The following is a 12019-nucleotide window of genomic DNA, read 5'->3' as shown; positions in this document are numbered from 1 at the left end:
CGCGGAGGGGCCGTCCCTCCGCCTCACTGCCCCGTGGCCTTTGTTCGGGGCTCCAGGGACAGCGACCGGCCAGCTGTGGGAGCGCTGTCTCGCCAGCCCGGCCCGAGCAGGGGCGGTCTGAGCCCCGGGCGGCCCCGCCGGGACCCCGTGACGGGACCCTCGGCCCAGCCTCCCTCCCACTCAAACCCGCGCGCGCGGACGTGCCGCGCGGCAGGCCCCGCGCGCGTGCCGCTGCGCAGGCGCCCTGCGCCCCCCTCCGCCCAGAGCTCCCGGCCGCCCCCCGCACCGCCCCTTCGTTCTGCCACGTGTCCCGACGCGGGAGTCGCCCCGCGCCGAGCGATCGCGCCCCGCCGGCCCCGCCCCTCGGCACGTAGCGCGGCTCGCCCGGCGGGCGCTGTCGCAGCCCGCCCGCCCCGCATCGCGTCGACGCTGCCGGCGGCCGCCCCCCTGCTCCCCGCGCCGAGTGGCAGCCCCGCGCGCCAATGGGGCGCCGGGACCGTGGGGCGCGCGGCGGGGCGGACGCGTGGAGCCCAATGAGGCGGCAGCAAAGGCGGGGCCGCCAGGCGAGGTCGCCAATGGCGAAGGCGGGAAGGCGGGGCTGTGGCGGCGGCGGGCGCCCCGGCGGGGCGGGACGCGGCGGCGTGACAGCCAACGGGGAGTGGGGTGGGCGTGCCCGGGGCGCCCCTGGCGCCGGCGCCGGGGATCCCCGTGTACCCAGTGCCGTTTCCGCCCGGCCCGGGGAAAAGCCGCCGCTGCCGCCGGGGGAGGGGCCGCCGCTGCCGCGGCTGAGCGCTCGCTCTCGCCGGCTGCCCGGGACACGCCGTGGCGCCGAGCCGGGCCTGGTGCCGCGCAGGGGCCCGGGGAACGGGCCGGCCAGGTAGGCGCGGGCAGGCGGGAACTGGCCGTACCCGGCGGCGGGAGGGAACGCTGGGGCGGGCGGCTGGGCGGACGGCTGCGGGGGTTCCTGCGCGGCCCTCGGCCTGACGCTCTGCCCTGCGCTGCCTTGGCAGCCCGGTCGGCAGCGCCCCGCCGTGCCCCCGGAGGCCCGGCCCGAGCTGACCCGGTCCGGCGCGGTGTGCGGGCATCATGGCGGGCCCGACGGTGCGCGGGCTCGGGACGCTGGCGGCCGGTGCAGTGCCAGGGCCGGAGTTGGGGCTGGAGCGGCCGCGGGGCTTTGTCGGTGAAGGCGAGCGGCGGGGAAGCCCCGCTGCAGCCCGGCCTTCTCCGCGCCCCCGTGTCCTCGCATTGTCCCGAGGGGCCGCGGCGGTCGTTGTCCGGCTCAGGGCAGCCTCCGGGCTGTGGCTGCCCGCCCCGAACCGCCGGCCCCTCCAGGCCTCGGTGGAGGCGGTGTTTGACCTGCATTTTCTGCTTTCTCATGGTGCCCGCGCGGCGCCTTCCTCCGTAACCCCCGCTCCCGGCGCCGGCGGCTGCAGCGCGGATCCTCCCGCATTTCCTCGCCCGTCACCGCGGCCGCCGCCGGCGCAGGGGGGGTTCCCCGCCGCGCTGCCCGCGCCCCGGCCCCGCTCCGACCGCCGACGGCACCGGCAAGGTCACTGTCGACCGGCGGCTCGTCCTTGGGTGCCGGTGACCGGAGTTCACCGCTGGGCCGAGTGGGGAAGCGGCGCCGGGCAGCGTCTCGCCGTCCCGGGGGGAGGGAGAGAGGCGAGGCCGCGTGTGGCCCTGTGCAAGCGGGGGAAATGGGTGTAGCAGCGAGGGGGGGTTCGCAGCCCCTTCCCGGCCGTGTCCTCGTGTTCCTCTGACACCAGCTGAGATCCTGGCTGCGCTGCTGGGGGGGCAGAGCGTGTTCTGCGGGGCTGGAGAGGTCACGGGGTGCTGCAGGGCTCCTGGGGCTGCTGCGGGCTCGGGCTATGATGTAATGAGAGCGTTGAGGGTACGGCGGGGGCGAATCTCTCTCCTTGGGTGAGGGAAGAACTTGATGTTGGTGTCTGATGGTGTGCTGGTACATTATGGATTTCAGGCAGTTGCCCCCACCCTGGCTGGGTGTTGCTGCCGGAATCTAAACCCAAAAAAGGAATTTTTATTTTTTTTTCAATAATCAGAGATTCCTCTTTTCACTTGTATAGGAAATACTAGGATTTCTTTTTTTCTTCTTCTTGTGGTTGACCCAGGAAGTCATCTTGTTGCTGGCATTCAGGGCTTTTTTTTGCTGTAGAGGTGCAGGGAGGAGGGTGTTGCTGTGCTCTGGATCCTGTGGGTAAGCGTTGAAGGCAGTGACAGCAGCTGCTGTTGGCTCTGGAGCTCTGGTTGCTATGAGAAAAGCTTCACTAGACTTGGCTGCTATCTCCAGGGAAGGACAGCAGAGCAGCCTCCATTAGTGTGGTGGTAGAGGGATGGCTCACTCATGTTCAGCAAAGGGCTTTACTTTTTGGGCTGTTTCCACAGGCCTAAAGCAGGAGCAGGGATATGTTTTGGTCCTGTGGGACAAAAATGTCCAAGGTGGGTTTCACCACCGTTCTTGAGTTAATGGAATTGCAATAAAGTGTGGGTTGGAAGCCCCAAGTTACCCTCTCCACATATTTTGGTCTGTGTGAAAAGTAGGGCAGCAAGAATTGATATGATCTTCCTGTGAAGTGAAGGCTGCAGTTGTGTCTTTTTTGAACTCCAGTCTCTTTCCCAGCCAGTAACAGAGCCAGATGCTTTTCTTATTGTTTGTATGTCTCCTTCCTCCCCTCCCAGCGCCTGGGCCCCACTTGCCTTATTGACTGGAATTTCTGCTGTGTGCAGTGGGTGTGTGCAGCAGACACCAGCCTGCTAGTGCTGAGGAGGGATTTTCCATTCACAGACCAGGGAACTGTCAAAATAAAGTCCCGACTCAACTTTAGGACTGGAAACAAAAAGTGGGGAGAGGAGTTTTCCTCTGCTGCAGAGTACAATTTATTCTCTGAGCTTCTTACGCGCTTTTATGTCAAAATGTATAGGAAATGTTGCTCTGTTGTGGAACAGGGAGGTAAAACTCCTGTGGATAATGGGAAAGATTCCTCCCTTTCGGTTGACTCAAATGCTGGAAGGAACAGTTTGCAGGAGGCCATTTTTGACGTGACTCTGTATTGTGGAATCTGCCAGCTCCCATCCACACTCTGTCTGCCTGACTGCAATAGCTTCCTTTTTTTTTTTTTTAAGGAAGAATGAGTGCCTTTCTTATCTGCTTAACTAACCATTTGGCACTGGCCCCTGTCTGTATGATATTGTGCTGTCGAGTTAGAGCTATCAGCATATTCCAGTTCGTTTGTTAGAGATGAAACTGTTAGTTGAGGTATGCAGCATGGGAATACATTAGCATTAGAAAACACTGCCATCTTCGTAAACTAACACCTATCATGGGGAGCCCCTTGCCCTGGCCTGAGTTACCCAACTCAGAATTACTGTGAGCTCGAAGCAAAAAATTCCAGGACCAGAATAATGTGAGAGATTAAATTATGCCCTTAAATCCACTTGACTGGCAGCAATCATGTGGTAGATGCCAAACTATGAGTAGCTTTTATATTTGAGGATCTGTAGCACACAAATTGCCTCACAAGGTGGGGTGAGCAAGTTTTAACCCCCTTAAAACACATCAGTCTTTGGGGCTGGAGGTGTCATCTGCTGCCTAACCTGGAGTGACATGACACCAGTACTGAACTCTGAATTTTGTGAGTATGAAAACTGCTCCTTGTTTTAATGAAGTACAGAAAATGATCTTCATGGCCCTTTAGTCTTTGTTTACAGTCTCTCTGTAGGTTGTTTACAGTCTCTCTGTAGGTTATAATGGGAATTGGTCCATTGCCTCACATTCTGTTGGATAACTGGCACTGCTTTGACAAGGCCCTGGCTCTTCATTTTACTGTCAAATCCCAAGTGACCTGAAAGTAATATTCCTTAGCTAATGTTGTCTGATATTTCCCTACTGCAAGGTGGGGTGATGAAATCCCATGTACATTTGAATCACTTTTTTAAAGAGCCTCAGTTACTGCAAGATTTTATTTTAAAACTAACAGGTCAAAGTTGCAAAAACACAGGAGAGGGATGGCATTGAACTGGAATCTCAGAACATGCAAAAGTTATGCTCTTTTTTTTCCTGGAGGGAGAAAACCCAACCAGCAATAATGGGTTTAAATTTTCCAAATGTTCCTTGAAGTAAAAAAAAAAAAACAAAACATTTTTTATTCAAAGTTCCAGGTGCAAAATGTGCAAGGGAGAACTAAATGTGTGATGTCCCAGACATGTAATTTATTAATCTGTCCAGTCTGTGCTTTCTCTCATTTTGGATGACCAGACTTTTTCAAACTTGTGTTGAATGATGTGATGAGATAAAAATGTTTCTATCTATTCTGGCAATATTAAAACAAACATAATGACTGTTCAGAGGTTTGAAAATTCAAAAATCATTGTTCTCATGACATTATTGCTGTATTACAAAAGCACATTTGTGCTTTTACTCTGGTGCTGCTTGTGTGTGTAACTCTGAAATTTTGCCAATGAAATGCTGTGTTGTGTGCAGTGTATGAGAAAGATTGCAATAGGCAAACTGTTCTTTATGTGTACAAGATGTAGTAGCAGTGCTTGAGTTGAAATGTTTAATGTGCTTAAGTGTATAGTGTGTAAGCTGTTAAGTCTCAGTTGCCCCTATGAAACTTCAGCTGCTATTTGATTTTAAAATAAAAATTGTGTTGTGTTTTACTTGTCTATTTAGTTTTTTTTTTTCCCTCTTCCAAATTAAAAGAAAAATAGCTATGGGTATTACAGCTGTTAGAGATTCTACAGCCAGTCTTTGGCTCCCATGACCAACTTGTGGCAAGAGTTAGCACAGTAAGTTTGCACTTGCATTGTTAGGGAGGGGTTTGTATAAATCTGGCTTAACCTAAACCTTTTGCTCATTTTGATCATGGAAAAAGCCCCAGACCATAATGCAGCAAGAGTTCAGCATTTTGAAACTGTGGGAGCTGAGATTTTTTTTTCCTTTTTTTCCTTTTAATTCCTTATTGAAGTTGCTTGGGGGATCTTGGTTAGGGTTGGTTTTTTTTCCACAGGATTTGCTATTTTGGTGGCAATTTTCCAGTATTCCTGTAGCAAATCAGCCGAGCTGCAGCCCCTGTCCCTGCTGAGCAGGGAGAATGTGCAGTGCTCCAGGCCTCCCTGCTGAGCTCACACAGGGGTGGGACTTGCTAAGCTGCTGAAATCGCAGCTAATGCCCGCTGAGCATGCTGAGAAACAGTTTTTCAACTGCTCCTAGTTTAAATTTTTTTTCTGTAATTAGCAAAGATGCTCTTTGTCTTGAAGGACGATCTGTGGGACAAATCAGGAGGTTCTGGTTCATCGTCCCCCTTCCCCCCTCCCGAGCCAGTGGTGAAGTAGTATTTTCCTGTAACAAAAATAGCTAAAGAGATTTTTCCCTCACTTCAACTGATGAGTCTGAACTTGAAAAGCTGTAGCCCAAAAAAAGAAACCTTCAGCAAATAATAGTCTTAATGCTAGTTTCTGTTGCCACAAGTCCTATAGGAGCATCAATATGGTTCTTTAAATTGTAAATCTGCTTCATTCTGATCCTTAAATCTAATTTAAATGCTGAAACAAGTAGAACAAACTATATTTTAAATAATATATTTGAGAAATAAAGTATTTCTTGGTGAGTTTTATTTCCCTCCTGCCAGACATGCACAAACCCAAATTATTTTAATGAGCAAAGTGTACTGATGTACTCAGACTTAAAGGTGGAAAAATGTGGGAGGATTTGTCAGCGGTTTGAGTGGCAAGCTTTTAGTGAGCGGGAGAAGTAATTTCTTTTGTGGTCAGGAATCTAATAGTCTCAAATTCACCAAACATGAAGAAACAAGGGGGACTGAGAGAGAGGAACGTAGAAGAGTGGCATTGAGAAATGGTCAGGAATTTGACTTTTAGAGTGAAGTTCAGAAATGATCTGTTGTTTATGCTAAAGTGTAATCCTTATAAACTTGATAACGTAGACAGGTCTTGCATTCCTCCCTGAGGGTCACAGAAGGGCTAAGTTTAGCAAAGGGGAGGTATCCCAAACACTCAGATATATCTAGTTTTCAAGGCAGGAAACTTTTCTGTTTTCATCCTGTTCTAAACAAGCCTAGGGTTTGTTTTTTGGTGTAGTTTTTTTGGGTTTGTTTTTTTTTTTTTTTTTCACTTACAAGCAGCCTTTTGAGGCAGAATATGAGTTAGCTTTAAAACCAAAATGCCCTAAAATATTTCAAAGTAATTTCATAGTAGAAAGGTCACGGTGCTTTTGATGTGTTCATATTTAGAACATGATTACAATTGCAATCATACACATTGACAAGAAGATATTGTCTGGATTTGGTAGCTGCTCATTTAGTGACTCAGGCCTATTCCTGTTGTCCTCACAGAACTCATACCAGAGTTTTCTTCTGCAGCCTTGCTGATTTATAGGACAAAATGTTTTCAGTGACCGTGCCAGCAACCTGGAAAACAGTTTGAAGTTCTTTCTGATACTTTCTTTCTTTCTTGACTTTAAAGCAAGCAGTTTGAAATGCAACTTGTTGATAGGGAAGGCGTGTGAGACCCTGCCACTGAACTTTTTAACAGAACATGCCTGCTGCTACTGATTCAGTAAAGGGAAAAAAAAAAAGAGAAAAAGAGGATGCAGCTTGGAGTTTTAGTTCATTGGCATCAGATTATGTGGCCTCTTGGTTTTGCATGACTTTGAATCATGAAAATAAGTGGCAGAGAATTTTTGAGGATTATGTTGATGGTCTTATTTGGATAAGGAAGCCCACATAAGACAATATTGCCCACACTGTAGGACAGAAGTCGCTTCTGGGAGCAGAATATGGGAGGTGCGGAGGTTATAGCTGGTGGAAGGATAAGACCAGGAAGACTGAAACTTCTCATCACAGCTCCAGGTAGTGCAGAGAATGGGAACAGAGGCATATTTTTCAGTGTGGTCATGTTTCCCAGCGCTGCCTCTGCCCAAATTACATCTTTCTGGGAATGCTTTAAGTCAGACTTTAGGACTGGAACCCCTGCAGGATGCTGGTGTGGAAACTGCTGCCAAGGAGCAGTTCTCAACTGTTTTTATGGGAGAGAGTGAGGAGGTGAGAATGTATCCTTGCTTGTAGGCAGGAAGGAGTACACTGGGAAAAGTTTGAGAACCAGTGATTTGGGAAACTGAAGTGCCCTGGGGGTTCAACATGGAGCCCTTAAAATAGCATGCCTCAACCTGAGCTGCACTATCAATTTATAGATACTTGGAAGAGTGCACAAGCCTTTTGCATTTGTGTGGCCTTTAAAGACACTAAAACATTATTTGCTGTGTTTCAGTGGCATTGAATTTGAATAGCTTATAATGTTACAAGAATGCTTTCAGTAACGTGGCTGTAGATTAACTTTCACTACAGCTAAGATCTGGAAGCTTCCTGTATAAATACATCTGAAGTGAACCTTTGAAGAAAAGATGACTGCTTGATGGAGTTAAGTAGGCTCTGTTTGACTGCAGAGGTGACTGGCTTGCTGGTTCAGAGTTCTCTTGCAGTTTTATGAACTTAAGGATGTTGGGGTTTGAGATGGCCTGGAAGTTAAGAGGGAACAAGCATGCTTGCAGGGTGAAAGTCAGGTTCTGAGCTTGTCACAAACTCGCTTTGTTGTGCGGTTCTTCTAATTTCCACCTCAGGCTTTGCTTGTATATGGAAATTTATGTGTTAAACTGGAATGGGTGTTCATGACGCACAGTATATTCACTGTACAGCTTTGTGCAGGTTTTTGGTGCACAGTTGTGTTCCGTGGCAGTTCAGGCTGACAGCCCTGTTCTTCCCAATGTCACTTTTGCCTCTCTTCTGGCCCATGCCTGCCCCAGTAGTGAACTATTCAGGAAGATTACCATTCAGAAAACAAGTGCATTTCATTTTTGAAAGGAAGAGTTTTCTGCTGGCTTCTGCCTGAACTGCTTGACTGTGGGGTCAGGGTAGCACCAGTGCAGGGAGGGATGGGGAGGCTGCACTGAAGTCGTGCCAGCTGAAGTCAGCTTGAAACTATTGCAGAACTGCACCCTGTGAGCGAGGTTACTCCGGGTGAAGTTACACGAGACAGCTGAGCATATCCAACTGCTCTGCTGCTGAATGGGGGAAGTTTTGTTCCCCCTTGCTCTCTCACCCAACGGGGAGTTCTGCCTTTTTTGTCTGCCAGCTCTGGTTCCTGCTGGATTCCTTTCCTGAACTCCTCCGGCTTGCTAACCCAGCAGAAAGCTGTGTTGGGGTTATTTTATGTTTTGGGTTTTGCTGGATTATTTTTTGCCAAGATAGTGAACTGAACTGGCTCACTGAGAGACTTGTCAGGCATCCAGAGCCCTCACAAAATAAATAGGGGAGAGCATATGGGTGGAAGTGCAGAGGATGTGGTGGGGACCGGAGAAGGGGAACAGGGTCTCCGCCTTTCGGTGCCGCACCCAGTGTGGCCAGCTCAGGCTGTCCCCTGTAAGTTCACACTCCTCTGAAAGGAGAGTGAGCCACCATCCCTGCATGCTGACAAACCTGTGCCAGTCCCTGAGTTTGTGCCCTCGATCACTGTGTGTGGAGCGCTTTATTTAGACAAACCCTTAGCTCCCTGCTTGAAAATTGGTGATGTAGTCTTGCCTTCATCTGTTCTTGTTTGTTTGAGAAGCTGGTCAGATGTGGGTTTTAATGTAGGCTTGATCTGTGATGGTGGAGAAGTGCTACAGCCTAAGCTTGCTGCTTAACTGTTTCAAACCACCAAAATATTGTAGGTATACTTTTGCAGAAAGTCAATACAGCTGAAAGCTGGAGTGATGGCTCATTTTGGAAGATGGAAAAAAGTTAATTAGTATAAAAATATTACTAATCTGTGTAAGTAAATGCACCACACAGTGCTTCTTATATATATATATATATATATATATATATATATTTACCTTGGAATTAGAAAGTCTTTGTTTTGTATTTGCTTGCCAGTTGTTACGGGTAATGAAATATCAAGGTGTGCAGAAAATTATAAATTACTGAAGCTACACTGTCAAATGTATAAAAAAAGATAATGGTGTGAATTCCATATAACTTCACTGAAAATAAATAAAGTATGACTGGAACAACACAAAAATGTAATTCAGCCAAGGTCAGTTGCAGCAGAAACTTCAATCCTATTTCTTCAATATGGAAAACTTGGTTATAGCGAATTTGAAATAAAGCAATTGTCTGTGCACACAGATCCTGTATGCTGCTCTGTCTGCTCACTGTAAGCTGAGGCTTTGTCTCAAACCTAGTGAGACTACTTGGTTTAACAGAACTTGAGGCAGCATTTTGGCTGTTTGTGTTTGAATAAAGGTATTTAAATGTTAGCATGTCATGACATCTCCAAACGCGTATTGCTGTGCAAAAAAAATTCATGATGGGTGTGAGCAGTATGTCTCATAAGCAAGAAATCTCATCTGTTGCAAGGGTAATCTTTTATTTAATGAAAACATTTGCAAATAGCCCCAAATCAATCATTTTGCCATAAGAGAACCAAGCAGAGTGTATGTGCTGCCTTATCTTTACAGCGACAGCAGTTGTGAGGTTTTGCAGTGTGGAGCTGAACGCCCAGGTGAGCACTGGGTGATGTGTATGGAGAGCTCTGGGGACTCCATCTGAGTGCTTTTGTCTGCTCCCCACCCATGCCCCAGGCTAAGGTCTCAGGCTTGGAACACATCATTTATCTATGACAGGCTGGGCAGGAGGTGGAAAGTTATTCTAGGACGTTGCCTTTTGGGGTATGCCATCCCAAATCTGTCTCTTTAGATATGTCCCTTATCAGTAGGAAGGTCTCTGCTGAGGTTAAAGCTGTGACTTGTGAGATAGGCAAAGGAAATACCTTAACTCTACCCTGCAGTGGTGCTGTTCGGAGGGGCTGTTTCTTGCCTGCTCTGCCTGAGGTGGGAGGCACTTGGATGCCCAAGTCCCAAGGCTGTTGGCATTCTTTCCACACCTGTGGAAATCACCATCAGTGCTGCTGAGAGTGGCGCTTGTTACCTTTCAGCTTAGCTCCTGAAACACTTGGAGCATGGTGTGCTCAAAGTCAAGAAGCTGAGCACAGAAGTGTTTGCATCTGACAACACAAGTTTGATCTCTGGTGGATTCTCTTTGGCCACTATAGGTTCAAAGTATCTTTTATGAAATGTTCAGGTACAGAATTTGTAAGAAGATTAAAAACTCCCAAACTGGGGAAAGACTTTCCCCACAGGCTGCCATGGAACAACATAAGAGTTGAAATTGATGTGTCACAGTTCCTGTTTCCTGCTCCAGCATTTCTAAGTCTTACATGTGTAGACAGCAGTAATAAATTAATGAAGAATAAAGCACTAGCATGTTCTAAAAGTGAGACTATGCATTGAAACCTGCAGTCATTAGTTAAGCCTCTCTTGGATGCAGTTTGGGACTGTCAGCTTGAAGCTGGTCAGCAGAAATTTGTTGAATCACACGTGCAAAGAGAATCCCAGGGAGAATGAAATGGGATGTTCAAATGTTCATCTAAGTTCCATGGTTTTTGCAGAACTGTATGAAAGTGTAAGCAGGTTCCTCTCTGTGAAATCCTTCATTTGAAAATTTTTTTTTAACAGTTTTTAAACAGTGTCGCACAGCAGAGATGGATGGGGAGCAGGCTGTTCCTGTAAGCAAAGTTTGTAGCTTTCTGTTGCTCTTCCAGTGTCAGAGTTTAGGCGTCATTCCTTTTTCTGAGTAATAGTGAAGCAGTCTGTTCCCATGAGAGTCACTGGGCTGAGGCAATACTTGAAAGGAATTCTAAAATTTTCAGTTTCACATGAAGAGAAGGTTGTGAAGGAGGAAAAAAGTAGCTTTGACACATATTTTAAAAATGTTGGAAACTTTTTGTTGAAGTTGTTGAGAGATGGTTTTACTGAAATGGTACATGATTTTAAAATGTAGAAATTTGTCTTAAACAATTGGACTTTCTATGAAATTCTGTTAGTACTGAAAAGGTATCATTTAGATTAGGTTAAAATCTCTGCAGTTACACTGATCATTGCTGATTTCTGAAGTCTGATGCTTCCCTCCCAGGATATGTGTGTGGGTCCTTAGCTTTTACTGACCAGGAATCAAACGTGTGAAATGGCCAGTGGCTGAAATGTTTTTCACCCTGAAAGTTCAAGATGAAATGCTGGCAAGATGAAGGGCTCCCACACCTGTTCTGCTTAGAGCTAGATACAGCCCTGGCTTTCATGTCTAGAAACATTGTATGTGACATCTCAGGAGTGGTATTTTGATTTTACTGGTAAAAATATTAAGGCACAAAAAAGGACTTGCATAGGACATCTTATAAGCAGTGTGGATGTACTACATATTTGGTTTGGGGGTGTTTTTGGCTTTTGGTCTAGCGGTGCTAATTGCAGTTTTAGGTGGCTCTCTCACCCACACCAGTCATCACCTCTGCCTACATGTCCATGTTCTGTAGTGTTGTGTTCCTTCTCTATGTACCTTCACTTTCTTTCAGTAAAGTTGTCAGTGGTTTTAATACTGCTGTTAGTAGGTGTGGTGGGGAGTGCATTGCGTAGTGGATACAGGTGAAAACATCTGTGTGAGTTGATGATGGGGAAGCATGGTAGTATGAGCCAGGGTGTTTTCCCTGTCTGTTTTCACTAGTTTTGTAATGCTCCAAGGTAGTTTGGGTTATGAACAATGCTGCTACTGATTTGTAGCCACAGGACTGATAAGCTATGTAAAGGGGCCTTCAGAGTACTTTGGCAAACTGTGTTTGGATATGTAGTGTGCACAAAATCTATCTGCATTACTCAGGAAGATAATTCTTGTCTGTGCTATTTTCCTTCTGTGTTTAGATCATTCTCCTATCCAACTCTTACCCAGCTGAGGTCTCAATAGTTCTCAGTTTTTCCATAATGACAAAATCAAATTAGCCCTATGAGTGGTGCATGTGAAATTCCTTTTGGTTAAAGTACATTGCCCTGAATATTTCCAGGCTGTTTTTATTTTTCTTGTGAGAATTCAACGTCTTGTGTTTGAAAGAGAAAGGAGAAAAG

General features: G+C 47.5%; 1 protein-coding gene across 1 annotated transcript in view; it reads left to right on the top strand.

The window, feature by feature from the left end:
* Positions 1-798: 798 nt before the first annotated feature.
* SETD5 (SET domain containing 5) overlaps positions 799-12019 on the top strand; it is a 66558-nt gene continuing 55337 nt past the window's right edge. Inside the window, exon 1 of the mRNA XM_066557933.1 lies at positions 799-877. The gene's annotated coding sequence lies outside the window, so the exon portion shown is untranslated. The remainder of the gene's footprint in view (positions 878-12019) is intronic.

Source organism: Molothrus aeneus, chromosome 12 (genome assembly GCF_037042795.1).
Source record: "Molothrus aeneus isolate 106 chromosome 12, BPBGC_Maene_1.0, whole genome shotgun sequence".
Taxonomy (NCBI): Eukaryota; Metazoa; Chordata; class Aves; order Passeriformes; family Icteridae; genus Molothrus; species Molothrus aeneus.
The sequence above is the reverse complement of the archived record's forward strand: the minus strand, read 5'-3'. Positions and strand labels throughout refer to the sequence as shown.